General features: G+C 36.4%; 1 protein-coding gene across 5 annotated transcripts in view; it reads right to left on the reverse strand.

Annotated features, from left to right (window-relative positions):
* LOC150086802 (IQ motif and SEC7 domain-containing protein 1-like) overlaps window positions 1-24600 on the reverse strand; it is an 829530-nt gene that overhangs the window by 211023 nt on the left and 593907 nt on the right. Inside the window, exon 1 of one of the 5 annotated variants that reach the window (XM_090372765.1) lies at window positions 7185-7271. The exons of the other annotated variants lie outside the window; for them this stretch is intronic. The gene's annotated coding sequence lies outside the window, so the exon portion shown is untranslated. Of the gene's footprint in view, window positions 1-7184; window positions 7272-24600 lie in introns of those variants that run through there. 5 annotated transcript variants of the gene reach the window in all.

Below are 24600 nucleotides of genomic sequence, written 5' to 3' on the forward strand. Positions count from 1 at the left end.
ACTGTCTCAACAATTCTAATCGGTCCATCAACTTACTGTTAAAAGCTATCAAATATGTCAAGTGAATTCCAAGTACGTCACATGATAACCACTCGCCGTCTACTTCCTTGATAATTTAGATAAAGTGTTAGCCACGAGAAAAATACACTAATTCACAAGGCACTTCACTCAACATTACTTAGAAATCGCTTCTAAGAAATAAAATTGCGCTAAGCCAATCGAAAGAGTGAGGGAGGCTCTTACCTTAACGAGACCTTTAGTGACGTCGCTTGCCTATTGTGACAACAGGTTAGTTCAGCGTATTAAGAACAACGCGTAAAAGACAGCCCCTTGCAGAAATACGCTCGCCTGAAGTGATGGAGCGCACATATACAGCACTCCTCATAAATGGCGTTCAACGTCAAGAATGATCCACCCCAGAACCTCTTGAGCCCACACATCACTTCAGCGAAGGGGAGGGAGGAACCCGAGGAGGTAATTAAGCGTCTGTTTTGGTCCCCGACGCGCTGCAATAAATCGAGACTATAAATAAACCGCAGTGAAATTGAGTGGACGGAGATGAGATGGGATGGGAAGATTCCGTGGGTTCTCCTTTTTTTTAAATTTACGGTGCTGGTTAAGTCAGAGATGAAGAAAAAAGAAACAAACCAAGAGAAATAACGAAGGCTTCGGCGGAATTTAGCTAAAAGAGAGAATTTTTACCTATTCACTGTCAAGGATGTTTAGCTTGGCTAGCTGTATTTCATACGTGTGTGTATTCCATGGCTGTCCATTTATCCGAAGCAAGCAGTCCCTGATATCTAGTGTCGATAATAAAAATAAAACGTCCCAATAACTGGATTATTCGTCCAGATTCTTATTAAGAAAAAAAAAATCTTCACTTCTAAAACAGGAGTACGCCGGACTAGTGGAATTTGATACCAAAGAACTGCAAGGCATTCGTCCTTGATACTGTTGAGCAGTATTCTCATTCCCAAGATTCCGATCATGAAAAGGTCAGCAAAATTTAGACACATCACGAATTTTAGTTCGTGATGTGTCTGCAAATTATCTGTGTTCTGAGGGCAGATTTGCCGGCTTGCGGGAATCCCGTGCCAGGGATCACTAATTTATTTCTGGATGAAAATCCTTGAAAAAGTTCATCCGTGATCGAAGGGATTTAAACCACGGACTCTCGACACGTGGTTACTAGCTATACCTTGGTGACCGCAAAGATGTGGGAATGAATGGCAAGTTGCACTATTCCCTGAGGTGACGTTTATGCGCTGCAAAACGCGTCTTCTTTCGTGACGAGCAAGTTATGCTAATAGTACTGAACAGCGGTTCATGAGGGGGAAACAGTCATTAAACGAAAGGCCCTCTCTGACCTCTGTGTTCTAAAGCAGTTTATTACAAGCAGTGCCACAACACTTCGTGCATAGGAAGGGGAGTGGCTTTCAGAGTTAAGAGTACGCTTTTACAAATAGGACGAGGGGCTAGTTGGGGGAGAGATTATAAATAAGATAAAAAAAAAAAAAACAGTCGCTGCAGTAGTCTTGGAAATGAATACAGTATTCCTATCTCATTAGTTAAAGATAATAATTATCATAATCAAGTTAGGAGTCAAAAAATATTTGGCTGAACTCCAGATTATTGGGTACACCTTGTCACCGAGTTGCGTGCATAGCCAAATTCGGAACACATTCAAGCAAAAGAAGTGCGAGATTTTTAATAGACTCATTTTTGGTTGGTGAATAAAAAAAGTCATGTTAGTTTACGTCAGTAATTCGGGATGGATTCAAGCAAAAGAAGCCATTTCCTCCGGAGATGTACCCATAATCTGGAGTATAAACCAAATATTCTAACGAAGAATAATTAACATTTTAAGTTTAACCGATCGAGAAAAGTATTTCCTGGTTTCTACCAGTCATTTTGAAACAAATATTCGATCAAAGCAATGTTAATTCCAGCAACTTATAGGATATTAGAAGGTATTCTGTTAATATGACAGGACATCTTATCCGGCTGAACGAGATTGAATTGCTACTAAGCTTGAAGGACCTGTTTCGAGTTTAGTAGCAATTCAATTGCTACTAACACAAAAACACGAGTCGGGTAAGCTTAAAACTAATCATTCTGAAAAGATTATAATCATTACACGCATGCAATACTGCTATCAAGAGCTGACCACATGATTACGCTAGGTCTTAGAACGATAGCACGCCAGTTTTATATAGAGAGGAGTTTCGATAATCCGAGCTCCGCTTAATCGGATCTAGCAGAAAAGAAGCTACACCTGTTAAATAGCAGTACTTGTTAATTATCTCTCTGTCAGTAGTTGTGACGTCATCACCCTAGCGATCCCCTAGTTAGGCTAGCCTAATAACTTACACTGGGGGGGGGGGGGGATATACAAAAATCAGTTTCCAGTAGTGACGTCATTATCAAAGCAGCGCCAGCCAGTCTTACCCTAGCGGGAGGTTAATTAACAAGTACCGAAATAACTTCATGGACTAGGTATCCAGTCCACCGTACTTTGGTACTAGGTATCAAAACAAAAATTATGTAAATGTGAGGGTTTTTTTCATCACTTTTAGTGAAAAAGAAAAGACATCGGTCCAAAAAAAAAAAAAAAAAATTCTGAACTCGAACTTAGCTGACTATAGAGCCAAGAAGTATGCATTTTTCTGGCTGTTGTGTATATTTTTCATTAATTAAATAATTTTAATATTTCTTTCATTATAGTAAGAGAGAATTCCTAAAGACAGGTCAAGGTCATTCACTAGCTATTCCGTGGGGAATTCACGATACAATTCCACCTCCTTCTGGTCAACAACAAATTGTTGATCAAAGGAGTACATTCATTACTTACGTAAGTAGTCGTACCACATTTCACAACATAATTCGGTACCAAGAATTATGTGGATGAAAAGCATACGAAATGAGATAGTTGTTGTTATTTGGTTCTTAGGAGCATTAGCAACTAAGGCCATATTGCTCCGGTGATATGCAGTGGTCATTCCATGACCTTTCCGCATCCTCCGTATTTGGTGGTGACGGGCTCGAACCCCGGTCTAATCAAGAAGGTGTGCTACGCACTGCTGCTCCTGCCCACCTGGCTACGGAGGCGCCAAATGAGATAGAGAAGAGGAAACTAACGAATGACCTTCAACCGCTTATACAGAATTCTCCTCACTACAGTTTAAAGTTTGTTTTAAATCAATTTTAATAAAAAAAAATTAAAGTACACGTTTTATTTAATCGTTCCAATACTAGCAGTTGGTTTTGGTCCTGTGTACCGGGGATAATCGAGTCTTTACAGTATTGAAATTCAAATAGAAAACTGTTGACATGTTCAGCGAACAGCTTTGTAACAAAGCTATTATGGGAATGTCTGTATCCAGAATAAAAAGTAGAGTAACTTGAATGAACAGCTGCTTTAAAGAGTACGCCCCTGCTCCTAGTGATGTCGCAAAGAAGCAGAAGGGTCTTGCCCAATACTGTCTACCTCTATTTTGGTATAGTTGTGCAACATTAATATTCATCTTGTGTTTTCTGCCCTTTCACCTTGGCCTGGGAAGTGTCGCGATCTAGGTAATTTCATATACATTATTTTATTTCAGAAAAGTACACAACAGAAATCCATTTACTGTGTATAGCAAAGAAAATAAGTTAATTCAGTTAACAATAATGCAAGAATAAAAATACATCAGAAATGGTTAAAAGGACAATGATTGTAAACAGGAAAACTGCAATATTTTCAAGAAAATATTCATACTATTTACATGAAAACATTTCAACTATTAGAATGAAATATTTACATGAAAGCATGAACAAAGGAAACGGTTATATTTTGCCATTTTTTCCCCCTAGCCTAATCTTAATTTATGTATGTGCTTATGGTAATTTGAAGTGGATGCCATCAAGTCTGTTGAGGTGTAATCAACAAGTTCGGGGACCAAATTTGTACCTTGAAATTACCCGTAGCGAGTTGCGGCAACGTTCAGTGACTCGCCTGGACACACACACACATCGGTCTGAATTAGCGAGAGTTAAAAACAGGCATTTTATTGTGCTTAGTTGCGTTTTAAAATGAGTGACTATAACTTTCAACTTCATTTTAACATCAACCTCATTCTAGAAAAAAATGAGATATCATATAAATGGAGAAAAGGAATCCTTAATTCCATTTACTGTGTCCAAACTAGAGACTCGTCTGCCTCTTCACCCATTCCTACAAATTATTTTCTTGAATTCTACAAAAACAGGGTAAGGAAACGATATGAAGAGACCATTAAAAAAAAAAAAAAAACACAGATGTGGGGCTGAGAACAGAAAGGAACACAAATGATACAATCTTCATGTGCCTAAGGTTGGTAGACCTTGCCTAGGACAGTAACAAAGACCCGTATTGCTGCTTCATGGACCACAAACAGGCCTTTGAATCTATGAACAGAAATGATTTAATAAAAAACTTAGCAGATAAGGTTTTATTAAACTAAACCACTAGCAAAAGTAATCGAATCCGATAAAATCCTCATCACGAAAATACAGTGGTGCCCTGTTTTTCCCCTACCTTTTCAACATCTTCCTAGGAAATTTTACAAAAGAAGGAATAGAGGATCTGCCTGGAATAAAGATCAACGGAACCAGAATAAACCTCATTGAAATATGCAGACGGCACAGTAGTTGTGACAGAAAACCTGACAAATTTGGAAAAAGCCCCCCCCCCCCAAAAAAAAAAACAAACAATAAAACAAGCACACATCTGCACTTACCTAGGAGCTCTAACAGAAAACATCAACTACATGTAGTCAGTCAAAGAATGACTGGATAGCGTTGGTTCGGTTCGCTATGGGCAAACTTTCTAAAATGTGAAAGAATAACCAAGAACTGAAATAAACTCTACAGATCAGAATGCTGGATAATGAATAAAAAAATAAGAAAAAATCGCAGCATTCGAGATGGAATGTCTCAGAACAAACAGGACCAGTTGAGCAGAAAAGAAAACAACACAATAAAGAGAACCGAACTGCACAGAATCCATTATCGAAATCATAAAGAAAAAAAAATTGCAGTTGTTTGGATATGTACTCAGGATAGATTGCTAAACCTAACAGAGAATGGAAGGGGAGAAAAAGAGAAAGAGGACAACCAAAGAAAACATGGCTAGAAAACAGAGTTACAATGACCTCACCATCTTCAAAGAGCTATTTCGCCTGGCGAACGATAGAGGGCATTGGAGAATAAATGTTCAAAGGAGACTCAACCCACCTTAGAGCAGACGAGAAGATTTTAATGAGCAGCGAATTTCGATCAAATTTGGGAAAAGTGAAACAAACTCTCGAAATGTTAAAAATAGCTTTTGGAGGAGATTCTATGTGTCGTTCGAATACTTTCCACTGGCTCGCAAAGTTTAGAGATTTTTTAAAGAATTCAAAGCTTGTCCGTAGAAGGTGATCCTTGCTCTATTCTTTCCTCCCCTTCAACTTCAAAAACCAATGATTCAATCGATCACGTTTGTGACGATCGACGTTTAACTAAGTTGCTAAGTGGTATTTCTTATGGGACATGTTGAATCAATTTTAACAGAAGATTTGGGAATGCGATGAACAAGTTTGTTCCTCGCATCGTCACTGATGATCAGAGAGAGAGAGCAGCGAATTCTATGTCTGGATCTTCGTAAATGTGCTGCTTGAAAATTAAGTACTGACGTAGTCGATTTCAAATGGCCTTCCTTACGTAACCTTGTAATTTTGGTACCATACATCCTCTCTTACACACCACTACATTCACTATAAACTTAAAAATAAGGAACAATAATTGGTAGATTGTCAACACTACTCAGAATTTCGAAATTCTGAGTAGTGTTGAACTATTTTTGGCACGTAAATAGTGTCAGCGTAAATAAGACACCATCCACAGTATACAATCTATACGAGATATCTATATTATAACACATACAGACTAGTCTCCTAATCTTACTCTGCTTAATTTTCTCGTAATGAAATCAAACGAACTTCCAAACATATTTGAGGTTTCATTTACTGATGGCAGTTTTCACAGAGAAGGTTAACCTTCTACTAATCAGTTAGTTCTTCTACTAATCGTTGACTTGACCTTGATTTTGTTTCTATTTACGCAGAGTAGAAAGAAGATGAGAGCAAAGGAGTTCGCAAGTCATCTGGAAGCAGGCAAGGGTCACTTAGGTGTTTATGCCTGCTCAAGACCAGTGAAGATAACTCGCACTCGGAATTTGGGTAGCAGATATGTGGTCTGTGACTGGTGACCACTCAGAATGGACTCTGTAACTATGGTAACCAGCTTTATCAGCGAGACTACAAGGCGCCATAACAGCGAATGTGTTTCATCAATCAAACGCAGTTCCTTTTGAAGCTGTAGTAGCTGAGACGGGTAACACTAATACAAGTCCCCCTCACTATAAGCATTCAAACCCCTTTAGTGACGTAGCAAAGAGGGAGACGAGGGGCGTGACTGCCCCGAGCACCGAAGCAAGAGGAGAGAGAGCCCAAACCAAGTAGATACCTTAATTACTGGAATTCTTCTTAGCATATCCACGTTAACGGGTGCAGATTTCTTACCTCAAAGTCGCTACCGGAGATGCGCTATCAAGATTAAGACAGTGTAATCTGTCTACTGGATTTAAATAGCCACCTAGGACAATCCCCCCATACACTGGTCTTTTCCTGTATACTGGTTCAAAATACTAAACTCAGAATGCTAGCTTTTGGATCAGACATCTATAAATTCAACTTAAAACACCAAATTATCTGTGCCTTGGACATCAAATGCAACCCACAAAAGACAGACACATCAAAGGCTGACTATATCCTGTTAATGATTCAAAAACTGAAAAACAACACGACTTGACGTTGCTAAATTACGTGCTAGTACTCTTTCTATCTGCGTTTTTGGTAAGGTAAGAAACATGAAATATAAAACACAACCCACAAATATCCCCCCCACAGTTCTGTAGAAACTGTCGTAACATGACACATGTGAAATGTCTCCTACAGCTGCGAGGTATCAGGAAATACAGTAACAGATTGTAGATCTACTTTTAAGCGCGAATCGGCCGGAAGTTGCTTGTTGCGTGTCTAAACACTTTTATTCCATTCTACCCAGCAGCACGATCCAAACTTAGTAACATTTACTACACAGAAAATACTTAATTTGCACCTCACCTGCTTGCTGCGCAGGCCACCACAGCAAGTCAGACTCTTCACTCTTCGTCCCGTTCCACGTGAAACCTTACCACCCCACAAACGGACTTTCCGCATTTGATGATGAAGTCGTTCAAAAGTAACGGCTGTTAATAGAGGGCGCTTCTGGAAGGAACGCGACTTGGGGATTCCACAGGACGGGGTCGGGACTATTATTGATAGTGGGGGTGGTTTTGGAGGATTTACGAGATCTGTAGAGTTTCGAATACTGCCGGAGCCGATGGCGAGTTTCATGAAAAGCAGTCGAACAGAGTACACCTGGTAGCAAACGTATGCGCATGATTTGTTCTCTGTAACGTTATACACGTATGTTATAACTGTTGTGACAATACTTTTTGTCAATGTTTGGACTCAATATCAATTTATATTTCATATGTTACGGAATATAAAAGATGTTTTTATAATATTTTGTTTTGCAAAACGACTTCATTAATCTAATTTTATGTCAGGAGTGACAAGTTTGTCAAACAAGTTTCGAATTATATTTCAAAGTGATGTTAATAAAGTAAATATGCAACAAAAAATATCAGCATTAAACTCTCATAATAAAAAATAAATAAATAAAACAAGTTACGTTGCTTAGTAAGGGAAACATTTTTAATAAAGAAACAGGATCAAAAGGCCACTTAGTCGGATTTCAATTAAAGTTTATACAACTTATATATAAAGCAAGATTAGCAGAAACGAAAGCATGCAGCTTAAAAAGAATGTAATTACAAACACACACACACATTCACAATCTTATTAATAATAATTAAATAAAAATATATATATATATATATAGCTTATCAAGGTCATCATCATAAACACACACTTCTCAAATCACGTGTTTATCCCCTCCAACAATCAACCGCCGGTTGGCTGAAGCCAATTCCGCACGTCTATCCTGCAACCATCCTTCCTCAATTTGAATTTATGCTCCCTCATATGTGTAATCTGGACAAAAGAAAGAATTTCATCAGCACTGAGCTTGCTCAATCCATTCAAAGCTTTAAACACCTCAACCAGATCAAGTCGTACGTGTGTAGTCTCCAGACGCTGCAATTTTCAGAACTGAAGCCTATCTTTCTTTTGTTCCTTTCACCAATCTTGTTGCGCTTTTCTGCACCTGTTACAGCACATCTACATCTTTTCAAAAATGTGGCCTCCAGACCTGTATGCAGTACTCAAGATGCAGCTTAACTATTGCCTTGTACAATGGGATAATCACCACCCTGTAAACAAAAAATATCAATACCTGAATATCATTGACAAAACCCCATGAGCTGTCCTTGTCCTGGCAGACTGTCTGCACTGCTCAGAGAAGTTCACAACTTACTGCACAATCACCTCCAGCTCTTTTTCATTTTCCACTACTCTGAGTGTATTACAATAATCTGGAATTATCGCTAACCACATGCACTACTTCGCATTTATCAATATAAACTTCAACTGCTATTTCTCATCCCACTTACCTAATTTTTCTGGATCTTGTTGAAGTAGCTTACCTGATTATTGTCATTAACCACCGTGCCAATCATTGTATCATCTACAAACTTAGACATTAAGTCTGACATGCCTTCATCAGTAACATTTATAAATATAGAAAACAACAATGGTCCCAACAATGAACCCTGAGGGCTTATACTAATTACATTAGTCTACGAAGAGCAGTCTCCATTAGTAATCACTTCCTGTCTTCTCCCGCTCAACCATCTCTTCATCCATAATAGTAACTTGCCCTTAATACCACTTTATACAGCAGTCAAAAGCTTTCCTGAAATCGAAGTATATGATTATCACAATTATTGTTTATCCAGTTCCTTTTTTACTGCATCATTATATCTATTCAGATTGGTCAGACAGAACTTTAACAAATTTTTGACAGGCCGTTAACAAATCCATGCTTGTGACTGCAGTAGATTTGCATTCCTGTCTAAAGGGTTCTGCATTACTCCTTTAACCAAAACTCCATTATTTTCTCTGGAACAGTAGTTAAGCTGAACTCTGAGGGCTTATACTAATTGCATATCTCCAATCCATAGGGATTGGAGATATGCAATCCAAAGATACGCTCATAATTATGGCTAAGGGTTTGCTTACCTCCTTTGCTGCCTCCCTTCATACAATTGGATAGATCTCATCCATCCCAGGTTTGCCCTTTTAATGTTTAACTTCAACAATTTCTCTTCCGCTTTCCTCTTAGTTATCACAAAATCATTCAGCTCCCTTTTAGAGTTTGATAAATTTCTTCCCCCCCCTAAAGAATTCCTCATGCGTGAATGTAGATGCAATATACCTATTCAGTTTGAAAGTAACCTGAGCAGGATCATCAACACTTAAATCATCCGTATAAAGTGGACCAATGTTATTCACCCCCTTCCTTCTAGTGAAGTGGTTCCCAACCGGTGTACCTCGGCATATTGGTGTGCCGCAACTCTTTTCAAATATGTTGTTCTTTGTTTGTTATTTAGTTTTTAGGAGCATTAGCAACTAATGCCATATTGCTCCGTTTTCAAATATGCCGCGAGATTAGGAAAAATTCCATTGAGTTCAATGGCAATAACTATTTCGGTGTGCCGTTAATATTCGCCTTTTAACTTAAAGCGGGATTTTAGTGACAAAATATTGGGAACCACTGTTCTAGTGTTCCAGTCAAGAAGCCTATAATACACCTACTCTTATTTTCGTTTTTGCAGTGTTATGTCACACCAAACTGACTGCATATTGCACTGGCCTCCCTAATCTATCGGATGCACTGCTTTAAATTTTATATGCTTCTTAATTAAGAGCATAGCCTCTCCCTCCTCCTGCTCTGTCTGTCCTTTCTGTACACATTGTACTCCCCATATTCAAATTATGCATTACTTATGTCTGAGTGACACCATGTCTTCGATAATCCCACGATGTCTACACTTGACTTACAGGGGACCATAAAATTTGCAGAGCGCCAGGGCATTGTTTCTACACAGGAAGGGGGAGAACGCTTTTTTTTCTTTTTTTTTTTTTTTTGAGGCAAGAGTCAAAGAATCAGCAGAAAACAAAAAAAAAGGCAAGTTTTGGCAGTCGCAACATGTTATACAGGATTATTCAAAAATGAAGTAAACGCGAAAAAGAAAATAATTGGTACAATAAGTCTTTTATTGTTAAAATACTTATTGTAACAATTAAAATAACAAATTAAAAACAGGCGGATTATATCATAAAACCGCATACTGAATAATAATAATAAAAGCTTCTTGTAATTTTTATGTAGCTATTAGTGTAATCGAGTGTTGAGTATAGGATCTACTACACCGATGAGGCAGGGATCTCCAAAATAATTCTGAAAAATAATTATTTTGAAAAAAAAAAAAAATTCTGTCATAACAAATTATGAACGATATGCGTCATACTAACTAATGGCGGACATGCACTGGCCTAGCAGCCTTGAGCTAAAAACTACCAACACCAATTATTTCAACGTTTACAGAGCAAGGTCTCAATTAAGAGAAAGTCGGGCACAGTATTCCGAATAAAGGGAATACAAGTACTGAATGTATTTTTATCAGAACAAATTACTACTCTTGGTTAATGGTTTTGTTAGCCAGCAACTACGAAAACGTTTTGTTCAGCACTGAACAGAAAACTTACTTAATTAAGCCTTTCCAACTCAATTTATAAATTAACCTTCCTTCTCTAACAGCTGATGTAAAATATTTGTGCACATTATAATAATTTAAGCTCCTGTTAATTTTTCATGATTTCATTGCTTTTGGTGGAACTATCAGTGTCTTTAGTGACCTTTTTCTTTCTCCAGCCCTATTCTTATGCAAAAGAGTTATCTTAAAACTTCGTTTTTGAATAAAGTTATAGTAATATATATATAGTATAGTAATGGAAAAAGACTAAAAGAAACAAAGTCGCGCACGTAAAATAAATGGTGTGATGAAAATATTGTAATACAGTATTTATAATATTGCTTCATTCATTTGACACCAGATGGAGCCAGTGAAGAATCACAAGAGAAGGAGAGCACAGCTACTTAGAGACAGCACAAACGCCGAGTGTTAAGGGGATGGAATTCATGAATATTACTATAACTTTATTCAAAAACAAAGTTTTAAGATAACTCTGTTGTATAAGAATACGGCTGGAGAAAGAAAAAGGCCACTAAGACACTGAAAATTCCACCAAAAGCAATGAAATCATGAAAAATTAACAGGAGCTTAAATTAATATCTGGCATACTAATTTAAATGAACACAAACACGGCAACAGTCAGGAACCAGATCACAATATGCAGTTGTTTTAGACTAAGGAGTGAAGTAGGTAAGGCCATAAGGCGTCAGTATAATGTTTCTCTAAATGTGAATTCTGTGGGCTGGATGAAAACCCGAGTTTCTGGTGTGTGTGTGTGTGTGTGTGTGTGTGTGTGTGTGTGTGTGTGTGTGTGTGTGTGTGTGTGTGTGTGTGTGTGTGTGTGTGTGTGAATTGCGTGCATTCTATGGTTAATTTGACTGTTTTCTGGATGAAAAATCATGATAAAAACCATGAAACCCTCAACTGACTCAGTTGTGAAAAAAAAAAAAAGGTTTAAAAAATTCTTCGCGTCATTGGCAGGACCTAAACCCAAGCCTTTTCCACCCATTGAGGGGAAAAAAGACAGTGATTATATCCACTGTGCTATCCACTAGTACGGTGGCGCCAACCCCGCCTCCGGGATCAACTAATTCGGCCGCGACGTAACAATATGAAGCACCAGTTTATCATGCGTAAAAATAATTTAAAAATAGTTAAATTAAGACACGCACAGTTTTCACAATAAAAATGTATACGTATAATAAATTAATTTTTTTCATTTCTTTACACATAGGGTATACAGTATATGATTATTTCTCATTCTGTTTAATACTTCGGCACGACCACATAGATCACAGAAGTTACAATTAGCCATTTGACAAGAATATTATCATTATCCCTATTCTGCAGCCATGCGGATTCAAAGTGTACTATTGAATGATCTGCTATCCCAAGTTATATAAACAGAATTAGGAAGCTTCATAATATACAAAATTAAAATATATTAAAATAAAATAATGAACTATCACGCGCCTAAAGGAACTGCTTCTGGAACCGTATCAGGCCACCACTGCATCACTGACCATTGCTGAGTCAGAGCAATTGTCTATTTTTATTTTTGTATATTGAAAATACTTATTTCTGTATATTTCAAGGAAGACCTGAGGCACTTTGGACTAGAAGAGTGAGAAGGATATATTATTAAGGTTTATATTATTATTATTAAGTTTAAATTTGTATCAAACTTTGGCCGTTTGATTGAATATTCAGAAATTGAATTCAACGTTAAAAATAATACTAAATTAAAAAAATTAAGAAGGTAATAGTAATTAACACCGTTATTAAGTTAGGTTACGAAAGCAGCTCTTCTACTACGATATCCATACGCTATACTGGCTATACAGTATGTGGCAACATTTATAAATTTTGACAAAACACACTTTTTTTTTTTTTTTTTTTGAATTATAATCAGCATACACTCATGAACCAAAACATTACGACTATCTCTATAAGTGGACGCATTCCATAGCGCCTAAGAGTGACGTCACTGACGCACAGCATGCCGTCACTATATATGCTGCGCGGCAGTCACTGTTTTTTTTTTTTTTTTTTTTTTAATCTTAACGGCGTATAATAAGACCACGACGCAAATTCTCGAATTTTCATATACCACCCGTCATTGCCTTTCATAACGAATGCAAAAGTTTATTTATTGGAGCGAATAAGTCGCTTAGCCTCCTAGTGGTCAAACTTCAAACTAACTTATTATTATTATTTTAAAAAAATCTCACCCACATAATCATTACAATGCAATAAACAGTTTTTCGATACGACCTAAGTTTTCGAGTTATTCATTTTTAAAAGCGGGAAAGGACTTTATAACCACCCTGTGTACGAAAGTAACTAACTACTAGATGCCATAATAAATGAGAGCTGATTAAAATTCTTGATTCATATAGCTGAAAGAATTGATTATGCAACACATACGTTGCAAAGGAGTTAGTCGGTAAGACCGCGTTGTGACAAGAAATTTGAGCTTCGAAGCTCGGCAGGTACAGCAGGAACTCCAAAATCCCTTTGTAAAGAAAGGCATGACATAATAATGTACATATTGCTATTTATTTTGATTTATTGATGCGTATTTGCTGCGGTAGGAGAGATAATTGGGATAATTACCCAATTATCCCTTCCTAAGATTATTAAAAAAGTATGTTTCAAAACCCATTAACAAAAATAATTCGTCTTGTCAGCATCCATTTCCGCATATATGACAATGTGAGGAAATTAAATTACACTAAAAAATAATTAATTTACACTAAACAATTTTTGATTTTAAAGTTCACAAATGAAAGCAGTTCATTTTTTCCATAGACAAAGCAACTGATAGTTTCAGTTGTTAAAGCTACTATATTGCTGAAGGGATATCTCTGTGCACTGACAGTGCAAAACAGAAAATTACAAGTGCCTGTTAAACATCATCACAAATCAGTCTCTTAATTATTTGCTTAAACTTTTTTGTTTTCGTTTTTTAAAGACATTATTTAGTCTCAGGATGCTTAACTGATATTATTGATGAATGATATTATTTCTTCTTTCCTCTTATCACACGGTATCAGGAGTATTTTCTTTTGCAGAAATATTTCTCAACGTGGACAATTTTTATAGATCTGTTGTATAAAATTCTGCAATTGGACTTCGTGCTCCAAGACATCAATAGAAAATCAACAATTACAATTTTTATTCTGACTTGATGTCTGAAGTCAAATGCCGACGATAGATGGCACCACTAAGAATTACACAAACCATAAATACACATTGAGGAAACTGACAATAGTAGGAAGAACTAAATTGTAGAAACTGAATCTGAGATGTGATTTATCATCGTCTCCAGCCAACTCCTTAAGGCAAGACGCTTGTAATTTATGTGCGAAAAAAAAAAAAAAAAAAAAAGGTAGCCAGCATTTTAAGAGGTTTTGATCATGAGAAAAGATGGCAACGTGCAACCTGAGAGGAAGGAGCATCGATGCCTGTTTAAAAGTTCTTTAAGGATTCTGTAGCATTAATACGAGCACTTTCATGGTGAATACATATGTGTTGCACAGAACAACTGATCCTAAAAACAAACACACTACGAACAACTACTGCGTTACGTTGTTTTGCATAATGACGTTTATGTTTTAAAATTCTCAAATTATTACCCAAAATTTCACATAAATTTTTAAAATTAGATCCAAAATACATAGTGTATACAATAACTCTAATAATAAGTGTGACTAGAATGGCGTGCTTCCATACATTTTAATTATTCGATCTTCTTATAATGTAATAAAAATATATCAAATCTACAGAAACGCAAATAATATTTGAACGTAAATAATTATTATAATGATTAAAAATAAGTTTGCTAGTTTAATTTCTCCTCCAACTATCAAAATTTGATCCAAAGTTTTCGTGATGTATAAGGGTGGTGCTGTTTAGTGCATTTCATAAAAACTCTTTAACAAAGAAAAGGATAAGTTAGCTAATTTGTGCAGTACGTTATATTTTCTTAATTTTCATCGATTAGCAATGAAAATTTAGCCTATTCCATTTTTAGCGCACTCGGACTTTCCATTTTTGGAAAGATCATTAGTTATGTGTGTACCTCCGCTAGTTAAAATAATGTATAGATATATAAAAAATAAAAATTAACTGCGGAATTTTCATTAATTACAGAGTTTAATACGCAATGTTATTATTATTTTTATTTTTAAATTTTTTTCTCCTGGATCAATCGACGTGCTGTACTGGTGAACGATAATAAATCGCTCACCAGCAGAGCACGTCGCAATCACTGATTAAGGGGGAAAAAATTATAAGGATTTCGAAGTTTGGAAAGGAGAATTGGCACTCATTTAGTTTATAAATAAATGCCATAGGTAGTTTTTAGAAAGGTGTAGTTTGAGGTATTTCCAATCTGGACATAATTCTGATGCTGATTTGCCTTAATTTAAATTAAAGGGGTCTAACATTTTTTGAAGGGTGGAAAGGGTTCTCGCGGGCAGCGGTTCGCAAAAACAGTTCTTTTTTTTTAAAGTAGGAGTTCATTTTTGACAAACATTTATATTTACAATTTAATTTTTTTGCATCCATAATTAAGTACAAAAATCCAACATAATTATTATAAGACACTAATGTATATTGTAATAATATTGCTAAATACAAATGATCTAACCCGAAGTACTGCCGGATATGATATAAAGTTTGAATTATATGTATATATGAATTATATGCATATAATTCATAAAACTATAAGGTATAAACTAACATTTGACAATACATATTCTTAAATATCTTTCAATAAACTGAAAATATTTTATTACTCTGACATTGCGAAACGCCACTGAAAAATCTTCAAAAGAGAAATAGCTTCTCTGAATTATATCTTGAACGTTTCGTGGGTTTGTTTTACTTTTACCTTAATTTAAAACCAAAACTGGTGCAGATTAGCTGCTCAGTTAAAACACTCATTCTAAAATGCGGTGAAACACCTATTCAACACGCTTATACAGACTGATTGCAGATAAATGAATAATTCATGCGTTGCTATGCCTAGACATGTTTCTCTCGAAACTCGTTGCCATAACTTGCTACGCCACCATTTAAGGTGTGAAGTCAGTTCCCCCCACAACATTTTGACCACATCTCGTAACCAATATTAAAGATAAGTTTATCAAATGTAATGCCGATTCCCTGCCTGGTGGTTAACATTCGGTTTAGTGTATTTCTACTGTCTCTAGGTTTTACATATTCGTGTTTAAATGAGTTTCTATAATAAATCAGTTTCTAAACTTCAAAATGACAGAGTTCAACTCAGACGCCATATGCATTACAGAGAGAAGTAGCGGTTCTTAAAATAAACCATTGCTTTCTGTTACAAATCTCGCGCAAATCTTAAATCTTATCGCTTAGACTGCCATTCAATGGAGAATAAAAGAAAAAAAAAATTCCAGTAACGCAAAAAAGAAAAATACAAAAAAAAAAAAAAAACATTTAGTGCACCGACGAACACCTAGGAGTAATGGAAGCTGTGCGAGAGACATACACATGGGAGACAAAATTGTCAATCTCCCGTTCTCTTTCTTAGCAGGGAACAACCCAACACACTGATTGTTACAAAAGATGCCTGCAGTGAGATACACGAACGTATTTTGTAGTTAATCCACGAAAACGAGTATTGTGTGGACAGCCTTACAACGACCATTAATACTGTACCCTGGTTCCATGGCAACGAGGTTATTCTGGTTCTCCATTAATCCTTCTGTTTCTTTTCTCCTCTTTTTCTTGCTGATTATTTGCAGTTTCGAGACGAAAGCTGCGAAACAAAGACTTTAAGAAAAAATGTTCGTGTCAATATTGCGCAGCCAAACAAATCATTGTCACGCTGCTTTATTAATTAATTAATTAATTAGCGATAAAAACAGGTAAATGACGGAGTTGTGTAACAACTCATTAGAGTTTGGCGACATCCTCTCGTCTCTGAGTCTTCGTGTATACACGAAGACTCGAAATCATGCTATTTTCTATGTAGAAGTGTGGTTAGAAAACAGTAAATATGATAGTCAGTTTTACAATCTGAGAATAAAGTTCTTAATATTTTAACAGCAGATTGTATAAGATCGGACGGCGAATGCAGAAATAAGTGATCAAACCAGACTACGCCCAATATATTACGTTTTAACATGGACTGATTTGATTAAATTTTTAAAGCCTTGCGCTATGCTACTAATAGACAGTTTTGCATGTATGTAGGAGGCAAAAAGGAGTTTCCATGAGGAAAGAGGGATCTCTAGGTCTCTGCCTGATACTGATTAACTACAACCCAAAGTGAAAAAGAAAAGTATATTATTGTCTGCAAGGGAATTAAACCACAGACCTTTACTAAATGGGTGATGTGAAGTAACTTTATGAAACTTGGTTAAAAATCCTTAATGATTTGACCACCTTCTGGTGTTCGCCCAGAAGCATTTTCTATTGGTCTCAACTAATACATAATGCTGTTGGGTGAATATACCAGAATGCAAGACTAAAAACAAACTCAGACGTAGCAGTGATCTTTCTACTCATTCCCTGATGTGGCTCTAAAAACAATTCAAATGTAAGTGTGGTGGGATGATTCGCAGTGAGACAAAGGCCCCTTCCCCTTTTTTTGACAATAAGTGAATGATCAAGTCACTCGTTATCGAAACCTAAGTACATTGTTGGATGATGACTGTATTTCCGTATCCATCTTACAACGAATTGTTATTGGTTTAAATATTAAATACTTTTGCTCAAGTTTAATATAACGTTGATGAAAACTGGAACGGATTTCGACAGACTTATTTCTTATTGACTAATAGAATCTCTCCAATTTTGCTATGATTACATTTAAAACAGAAGCCTTGTGAAGTGAGTTTAACTCACTTCAAAAGTGCTAATAGGGGACAAATTAAAATCAATATAGTCACACAAGAACGGAGGGGTGGAAAGTAACTACTGTATTTAATCTATGGTGTGAATCGAAAGATTCACTTCCACAGTCCCTCAAACTCAGTATTTTTCCCTGTGAATATAATAAAAAATCAAAATAAACAAAAAATGCATATTAATTAAAACATCGTTTTATTCATTATTTGCCTTGTGTGAAGCGTTCTTGCGATCGTTGAGGAATTTTCCATTATGCTTTTTTTTCACTCGTGGCTGCAATCTTTTACTCCTGCGTATGCAAAATGGCCCGAGTATGTATACACATTTACATACAGGGTGATTCACTACCAGTGCGACAAACTTGCAGGAGGTATAGGGAGCACAAAGACGAATCGGAATCACATAGCACTGCAGGGTCCGAAATGCCTTCGTCATGCGGTAGAGGACGTTGAACGGGAGGTCGCGTGAACAGCGATCCCGATGAAAGTCAGCATTTGCGAACCGGTTCCCGAGGCAGTAGGATGGACGAGTATTCAAACGTTGAACTGGCCAACATGCACCTCGCGTATGGAGCTGCAGACTGTAATTGGCGCGCCGCTCTGCGCTTGTACCAGGAACGTTTCCTGCACAGGCGTGCTCCTCATCATACGATTTTCGCACGTGTGCACAGAAGGTTACGTGAGACTGGTTGTTTCATGAGAGGTACCATGAATCGAGAGCGAACGACGAGGACGCCAGACAATGAGGAGAATGTCCTACATCTTGCAGAAGGCAATCCGAGTACGAGTACTCGAGCGATAGGCCAAAGTTTGGGTATTTCCCAATCCACTGTATGGAGGATACTGTCAACAAACCAAATGAGTTCATACCATCTGCAACGCGTCCAATCATTGGAGCCTGCGGATTATCCACTCCGGAGGACTTTTGCTACTTGGTTTCTTCAACAGAAACGGTTCACAAAGGCTGACTTCCAGCGGGATCGCTGTTCACGTGACCTCCCGTTGAATATCCTCTGCCGCATAACGAAGGCATTTCGGACCATGGAATGCTATGTGATTCCGATTCGTCTTTGTGCACCCTACACCTCCTGCAAGTTTGTCGCACTCGTAGTGAATCACCCTGTATATAATATACTTGAAGTCTGATAACGTTAACTGCTCCGACTTTAATTTTAAACAATCCAACTTCTACTGCCAGGCTTCAACATTGGTGGAGTTAACCGTTTCTTGTACAACAACCAACCTCCCTTCTACCATCAGCACTCGAATTTTTGCATGATTCTTTTGGATTGTAGGTGAATCAATCAGTAGTACTCCTTATTCTGTGGGGAATATGATAAATATTATTTAATTCCAATTAACGTAAAAATATAATTACACTGATCTTTCTCTATAACTCAGTTTTTTTTCTCTCTCATTATTGAATAATGTAAGGAAAGTAACAACAATCGATATTGTAGTTACAAACATTAAATCAGAAAATTTATGATTAGAGAAAACAGCATAAAAAAAAAAAAAAAAAAAAACCCAGAATATTTTATTCTGTTAGTTCCCCTGGTTTAAACTATATCTTAGTTATCCAGGGATGCAATCCTATAATTTAAAAAAAAAAAAAAAAAAAACACAGTCACCTCAGTCGCCATAACAGTAAAAAAAAAAAAAAAAAAAAAACGCCAATAGTATTGATGAAGAGGGGACGTCGTAAGAGTTGAATGGTTTTGCCATAACAGTAACGGTGGTAGAATTCTACATTCAAAGCAACTCGAAATTTTTGCGTGATCAGTGCCTTCCATATAGTTATTTATTACGCAGGTGCCTGCATCTTAACTGCCTCCAATAATTTAGAAGGTGCTTTAAACGGTCTTAATTTTTAAGATCATTCATTTCTAGTTCATAGTGCCTTCAGACAAGCAAAACTAAATTAAAATGTATATTGGGCTAAAGTGCTGCCATCTGAGGAGTAAACGCAACTCTAACGCAAGTTAATTGAAATTAATGTCTCGACATCTTAAGTAACCAAATCACTTAAGTGTGCAGCAGCTAAAAGAAACTGATTTCCGAAAGGATTTAAAAAGGAATTACACGTGCACTATATCTCAAGGGAAATTCTTCTAATATTAATGAGAAAAGGATTTAAAACTGTATTAGAAAAAAAAATATATATATATAAAAAAAAGTCCAAATCTTCTGTTAAAGGAATGTAAGGATAGCAGCGATGGAATTAATATTAATTTAAAAATTTCCTTCATTTTTTCACATTAAAATGCATGCGCTTACATCACTTTTAAATACCCAACTACCCACTTGCCTCGCATTGTATTTCTGCTTTTTTTTTTTTTAAGCTGCAAAAAAACGTAACGTGATTGCTAAAGTATATTGCGTGTGCATATCTGGCGTCGGACACAGTCACCTCAGTCGCCACACTCTCGTGGCATTGCTTTTAAGACCAGCAACATAATCATATTTGAAATATAGTACAGTAAGCTGTCTAGTTTCTGTTGCTATGATATAATTTATTTATGGAATGGGAAAGTGTTTGTTGATGTTCGGAATTCTTTTCGTGTGAAATTTGTATTGGATGAGAAACTTTGCCTTACAACACTCCACGTTTATCAATTCTCTACCTCTGGTGCCCCAATTTCATTTACAGGAAAGATATTTTTCTCCTAGTACAGTTAAACAGGAGACAGGTCTTCCCATTCGGATAACAAGAAAAAAAAATCCAAAAAATCAAGCACATATAACAAAATCTCTTTTTCAAGCTTTAAACATTGTAACTAAACAGTAAATTTGAATCTAATATAATGCGTAGTAGACGTTAATTTTCTTTATCTACAGTACCTTAGAAGTTATTTATTGCACTATTACAAAGGGTGGTATTAGCAATAAGTATTATTTTTAATACTTACTGTATTAAACAGATACACAATTATGTTGAATATATTCATAAGCAGTTCTTGTTTGCAATAATATTAAAATATTAAATTTCGTACACTGTTTTCGCAGAATATTTCAGGTATTCTAACGCAAAGAAACAACAGCTGCGAAATACATTTCCATTAGAGATTAAAAGAAAATAAAGTAAGCCAATAAATATTAATAATTTATGCATCCGCTAATGAAATACTTATATACCCACTCCTAGCTTCACAACAACTCTTAAAATTTGTACACCGTTTCAGGATCTCTATTAGATCCTATCTTCATATCATATTAGATCATGTCTATATTCTAATAAAAGAAATCGATTTTATTTTAATTATTCTATTTATAAGATACATGAATTTATACATCTTAATGAACGGGATAGCAAAAATGCAAGAGCTGGATTACTAATTATTAATTAATAGGAATATACCCATTTCTTGGCATAAAGATAGGACCTAGTAGAGATTCTGAAACACAACTGATTTATATATATTTTGGAATTGTAGAGCAAGGCTTCTGAAACTTTTTGTACAGTATCCTGCCTTCCAATTTGCCTTGCTGCCTCACTTCCCTTAATCTAGTTTCAAAAATTGTAAATGAAATATTTGGTCAGAAATTCAATTTCAAAATCATACAAAAACTTGAAAATTAACAATTAAAAAAAAATAAAATAATAATAATAATAAAAGCGTATTCTGGAAGATCTCATCTCCTCTAGGGAGGAGAGTCTCACTGGTTAGGAATTCCTGTTGTAGAACAAGGGTTGCGTATAAATTTAGCGAACATAATTACATTCTAAAATTACTTTTATTTATGTGGACACTGCATTTCCTTTAAATATTTAATCATCAATATCCACGCATGTTTCTAAAACGACACATAAAAGCTCAAACGCACATCCAGATAACACTGGATGTTTTGGGATTGGTTCGAGCTTTTCACACTTAGACAGTGGCGTATTTCCACGAACAGCAGGATTCTTACTGCTTTAAATATCAACGCGACATTGTAAGCAAGTTTGTACAAAAGACATACTTTCCTAAGGATCCTGGATTCGAATCCTGTCAAGATGGAAGGAATTTTAATGGGATTTTGTTCTAGTAGTGGATTTTTCGCACAGAAATACCGGTAAATCAAACCGAAATTTACAGACATAATACACTGCCTTACAGCCTTAGTTGCTTTAGCACAAAACACAATAAATACGCAGTGGCGTAGTGGAACACCAAGAACCCCATACGCAAAATTGATCAGGAGAAAGACCCCACAAAATTTATCGGAAGTTCCTTTAGAAAAAATTAATTCTTACCCCTTATATTTTTATTTATAGAACCTATTATATTTTATATTTCGGTTCAGCTGCATCACGATTTTAAAGGATATTTTATATGATTTTATGAAACTATTCAGGGGCCTTTCTCTAGATACGGAACCTCCGCAATGCGGAGTTTGCAGAATCTTCCGCGACGTTACTGACCTTGCTTTAGGTCCAAGTTCGCCCATATGTTGCATGTCCAACACTGAAGAATGCAGTGAAGAACTGAAATGAGACTCTACAGCATCCATCATATAGTTCTGATTTTGCAACTTCAAATTTTCATATTTTTGGCTACTTACAGATGAACTTTGGAGACAGATTCAAGACGATACAGAAGTTCAAATTTCCGTTCAGAAATCCCTTATACTCTTTACCAAATACTTTCTCCTTTGATGGACTTAGTAGCTGAAATCAATGTGTAGAAACGCAAAGTGAAAATTGGAAAATTGTGTATTCCCCCTTTTTTGGAATAAACCATATTGCAGGTAAATTGAAATTCGCTTATTAATTCATTCACCTTCGTACTCACTCAAAGAAAAAAAGCCTGCATTTTTGATTTTATGCTATTGTCTACACATTGTTTTAGATTTGAAAGGCATTATTTTTCTACTGACCACTTTTACACTAATATTTTCTGATGTGGCTCGCGTTCCATAAAGGTTGCACGCCCCTCTTTTAAACAAAATAAAATTAAGATTAAAATCTACTTACTCCTCGGCCATGTAGCTTCTGTGCTATGATTACCAAACACCAATGCTTCATCACGCTCAAGTCACTACACGTTAAATGAGCGCGGCGTACAAGGCATACATCCAAACTTTTGCAGAAATTCCTGTTTGTTGCCATTTGGCATAGAGACGTACAACTGTTAAGCAGCGAACGAAGGCACATAAATCAAGAGAGCTTCTGTTAAGAATGCCAAAAAAGCTGCTTTCCATAATGTTTGTACGACGCTTAACATTTCTTTAAAAAAAATACAAAACACACACAGGTCAGTGATCCACTAGTATTTGTTCATTGTCCTAATTACGCTTTCGAATAACTAGATTCGTACACCTTTCCTTTGACGAATACAAGAGCTATTAATAGGCTACTCTATATGAGAGGACATTTCCCTTAATGTGTACTGTGTTAAACCTCATGAATACGAAGAAAGTCAATAGCAGTAAGCAGCAGTTCTTATTGTATCCCGAGAGGGTTACGAATCCCCTCAGGCAATATAGCAGAAAGCTGTCTAAAAAACCGCTCGAATTCTGAAGATAAGGTGATTGAACTGAGTAAATGTGCTGGAAATAACATGAGAGAGAGAGAGAAGATGAAGAAAAAATCTTTGATAAGCATGACTGTAACAACACACTTCATTCTCTGTACACACCTTGGTTTGCACTAAAATGAGATAAAATGTGGCGTGTAAAAGGCAGAAATGACATAGTTGCTATAGGATCTAACTTGATAAAGTTCTAGGAACTATACTAAGAAATTTGGAACTTTATTCTGTAGAGCTTTACATGGTAGGAACCTTCAATCAGTATACAACGTCGCACAGTCTCTTCAATACGCACTTTCATTCAAATTCGTAAAATGCTCCTGGTCCTGACAGCTATCGTGCGGTCAGTATACCCTCGTGCGATTTTGCCAAAGGTTTAGAGGCTCCAAGGTGGTGGTACTAGATGCAGAAACAAGCTTTTCACAGTCAGTGTGAAGAGATGAGGACTTCCAAAATGACCTTGCGTGCGCCGACAGATCAATGTCCTTAAAACAGTAAGCAGAAATAGAAGTACAGATAAAAAAGCTCTGTAGTAACATTTGTTAGGGTGTAAGATGGGTAAGCATCATTATACAGCACAAATACCCAAATATCACGAACAAAAGGCGGTATAATAATACCATAAGCAATACAGCATAATTACAATAAATGGTAATAATTCAAGAATAGCACAGGAATGTTTACTAAAACTATTTATGGGAAAAAATTATCTAAGGTCCAAACTGCACACTCACTAACCAAATTAATAATAAACCCCAATATTTTAATAAAACGGCTAAAACTATTTCAACAAAACGTTGAAACAAGCTTGTTTTCTAAAGCTATTAACGGATAAAGAAATATCCAAGTAAGGAAGAGTAGCGAAGCAATCAGTGGAATTGAAAGCAGACAGCGAAGGTACACTGGTCGACAAAATTAACAGAACACGTTGGAAATGTGGCGTAACTTGTGCAGCTTGCGATGAAGGGAACAAAATTTGGTATCGTGGTGTACCATGGAATAACGATGAAATGAGGAAACAGCGAGAAACTTCGAACAGGTATAAAGGACATTTATAAGGGTTTTATAAGAATTACCAAAAAACCACATTACACAAGTCGATACAAGATGCTCGAAAATATAGTCACATGACATCAGTACGGCGTATGATCCTTCCAAAGGCTAAACAAGCCTGACAGCAGTGAAACATGCTCGATATAAGGATGTCTATAAGATTCTGTGGCAACAAATCCCATTCTTCCACCAGCGCAGATCATAGATCACCAAGTGACAGAGGAGTTGGCTGTCAGCGTGCAATGCGACGCTCAAGGGCGTCCCACACATATTCGATTGGATTTAAGTCTGACGATCGTGCTGGCCACGGCAGTCGTTGGATATA

Source organism: Mastigoproctus giganteus, chromosome 4 (assembly GCF_048544385.1).
Source record: "Mastigoproctus giganteus isolate SK-2022 chromosome 4, ASM4854438v1, whole genome shotgun sequence".
Classification (NCBI taxonomy): domain Eukaryota; kingdom Metazoa; phylum Arthropoda; class Arachnida; order Uropygi; family Thelyphonidae; genus Mastigoproctus; species Mastigoproctus giganteus.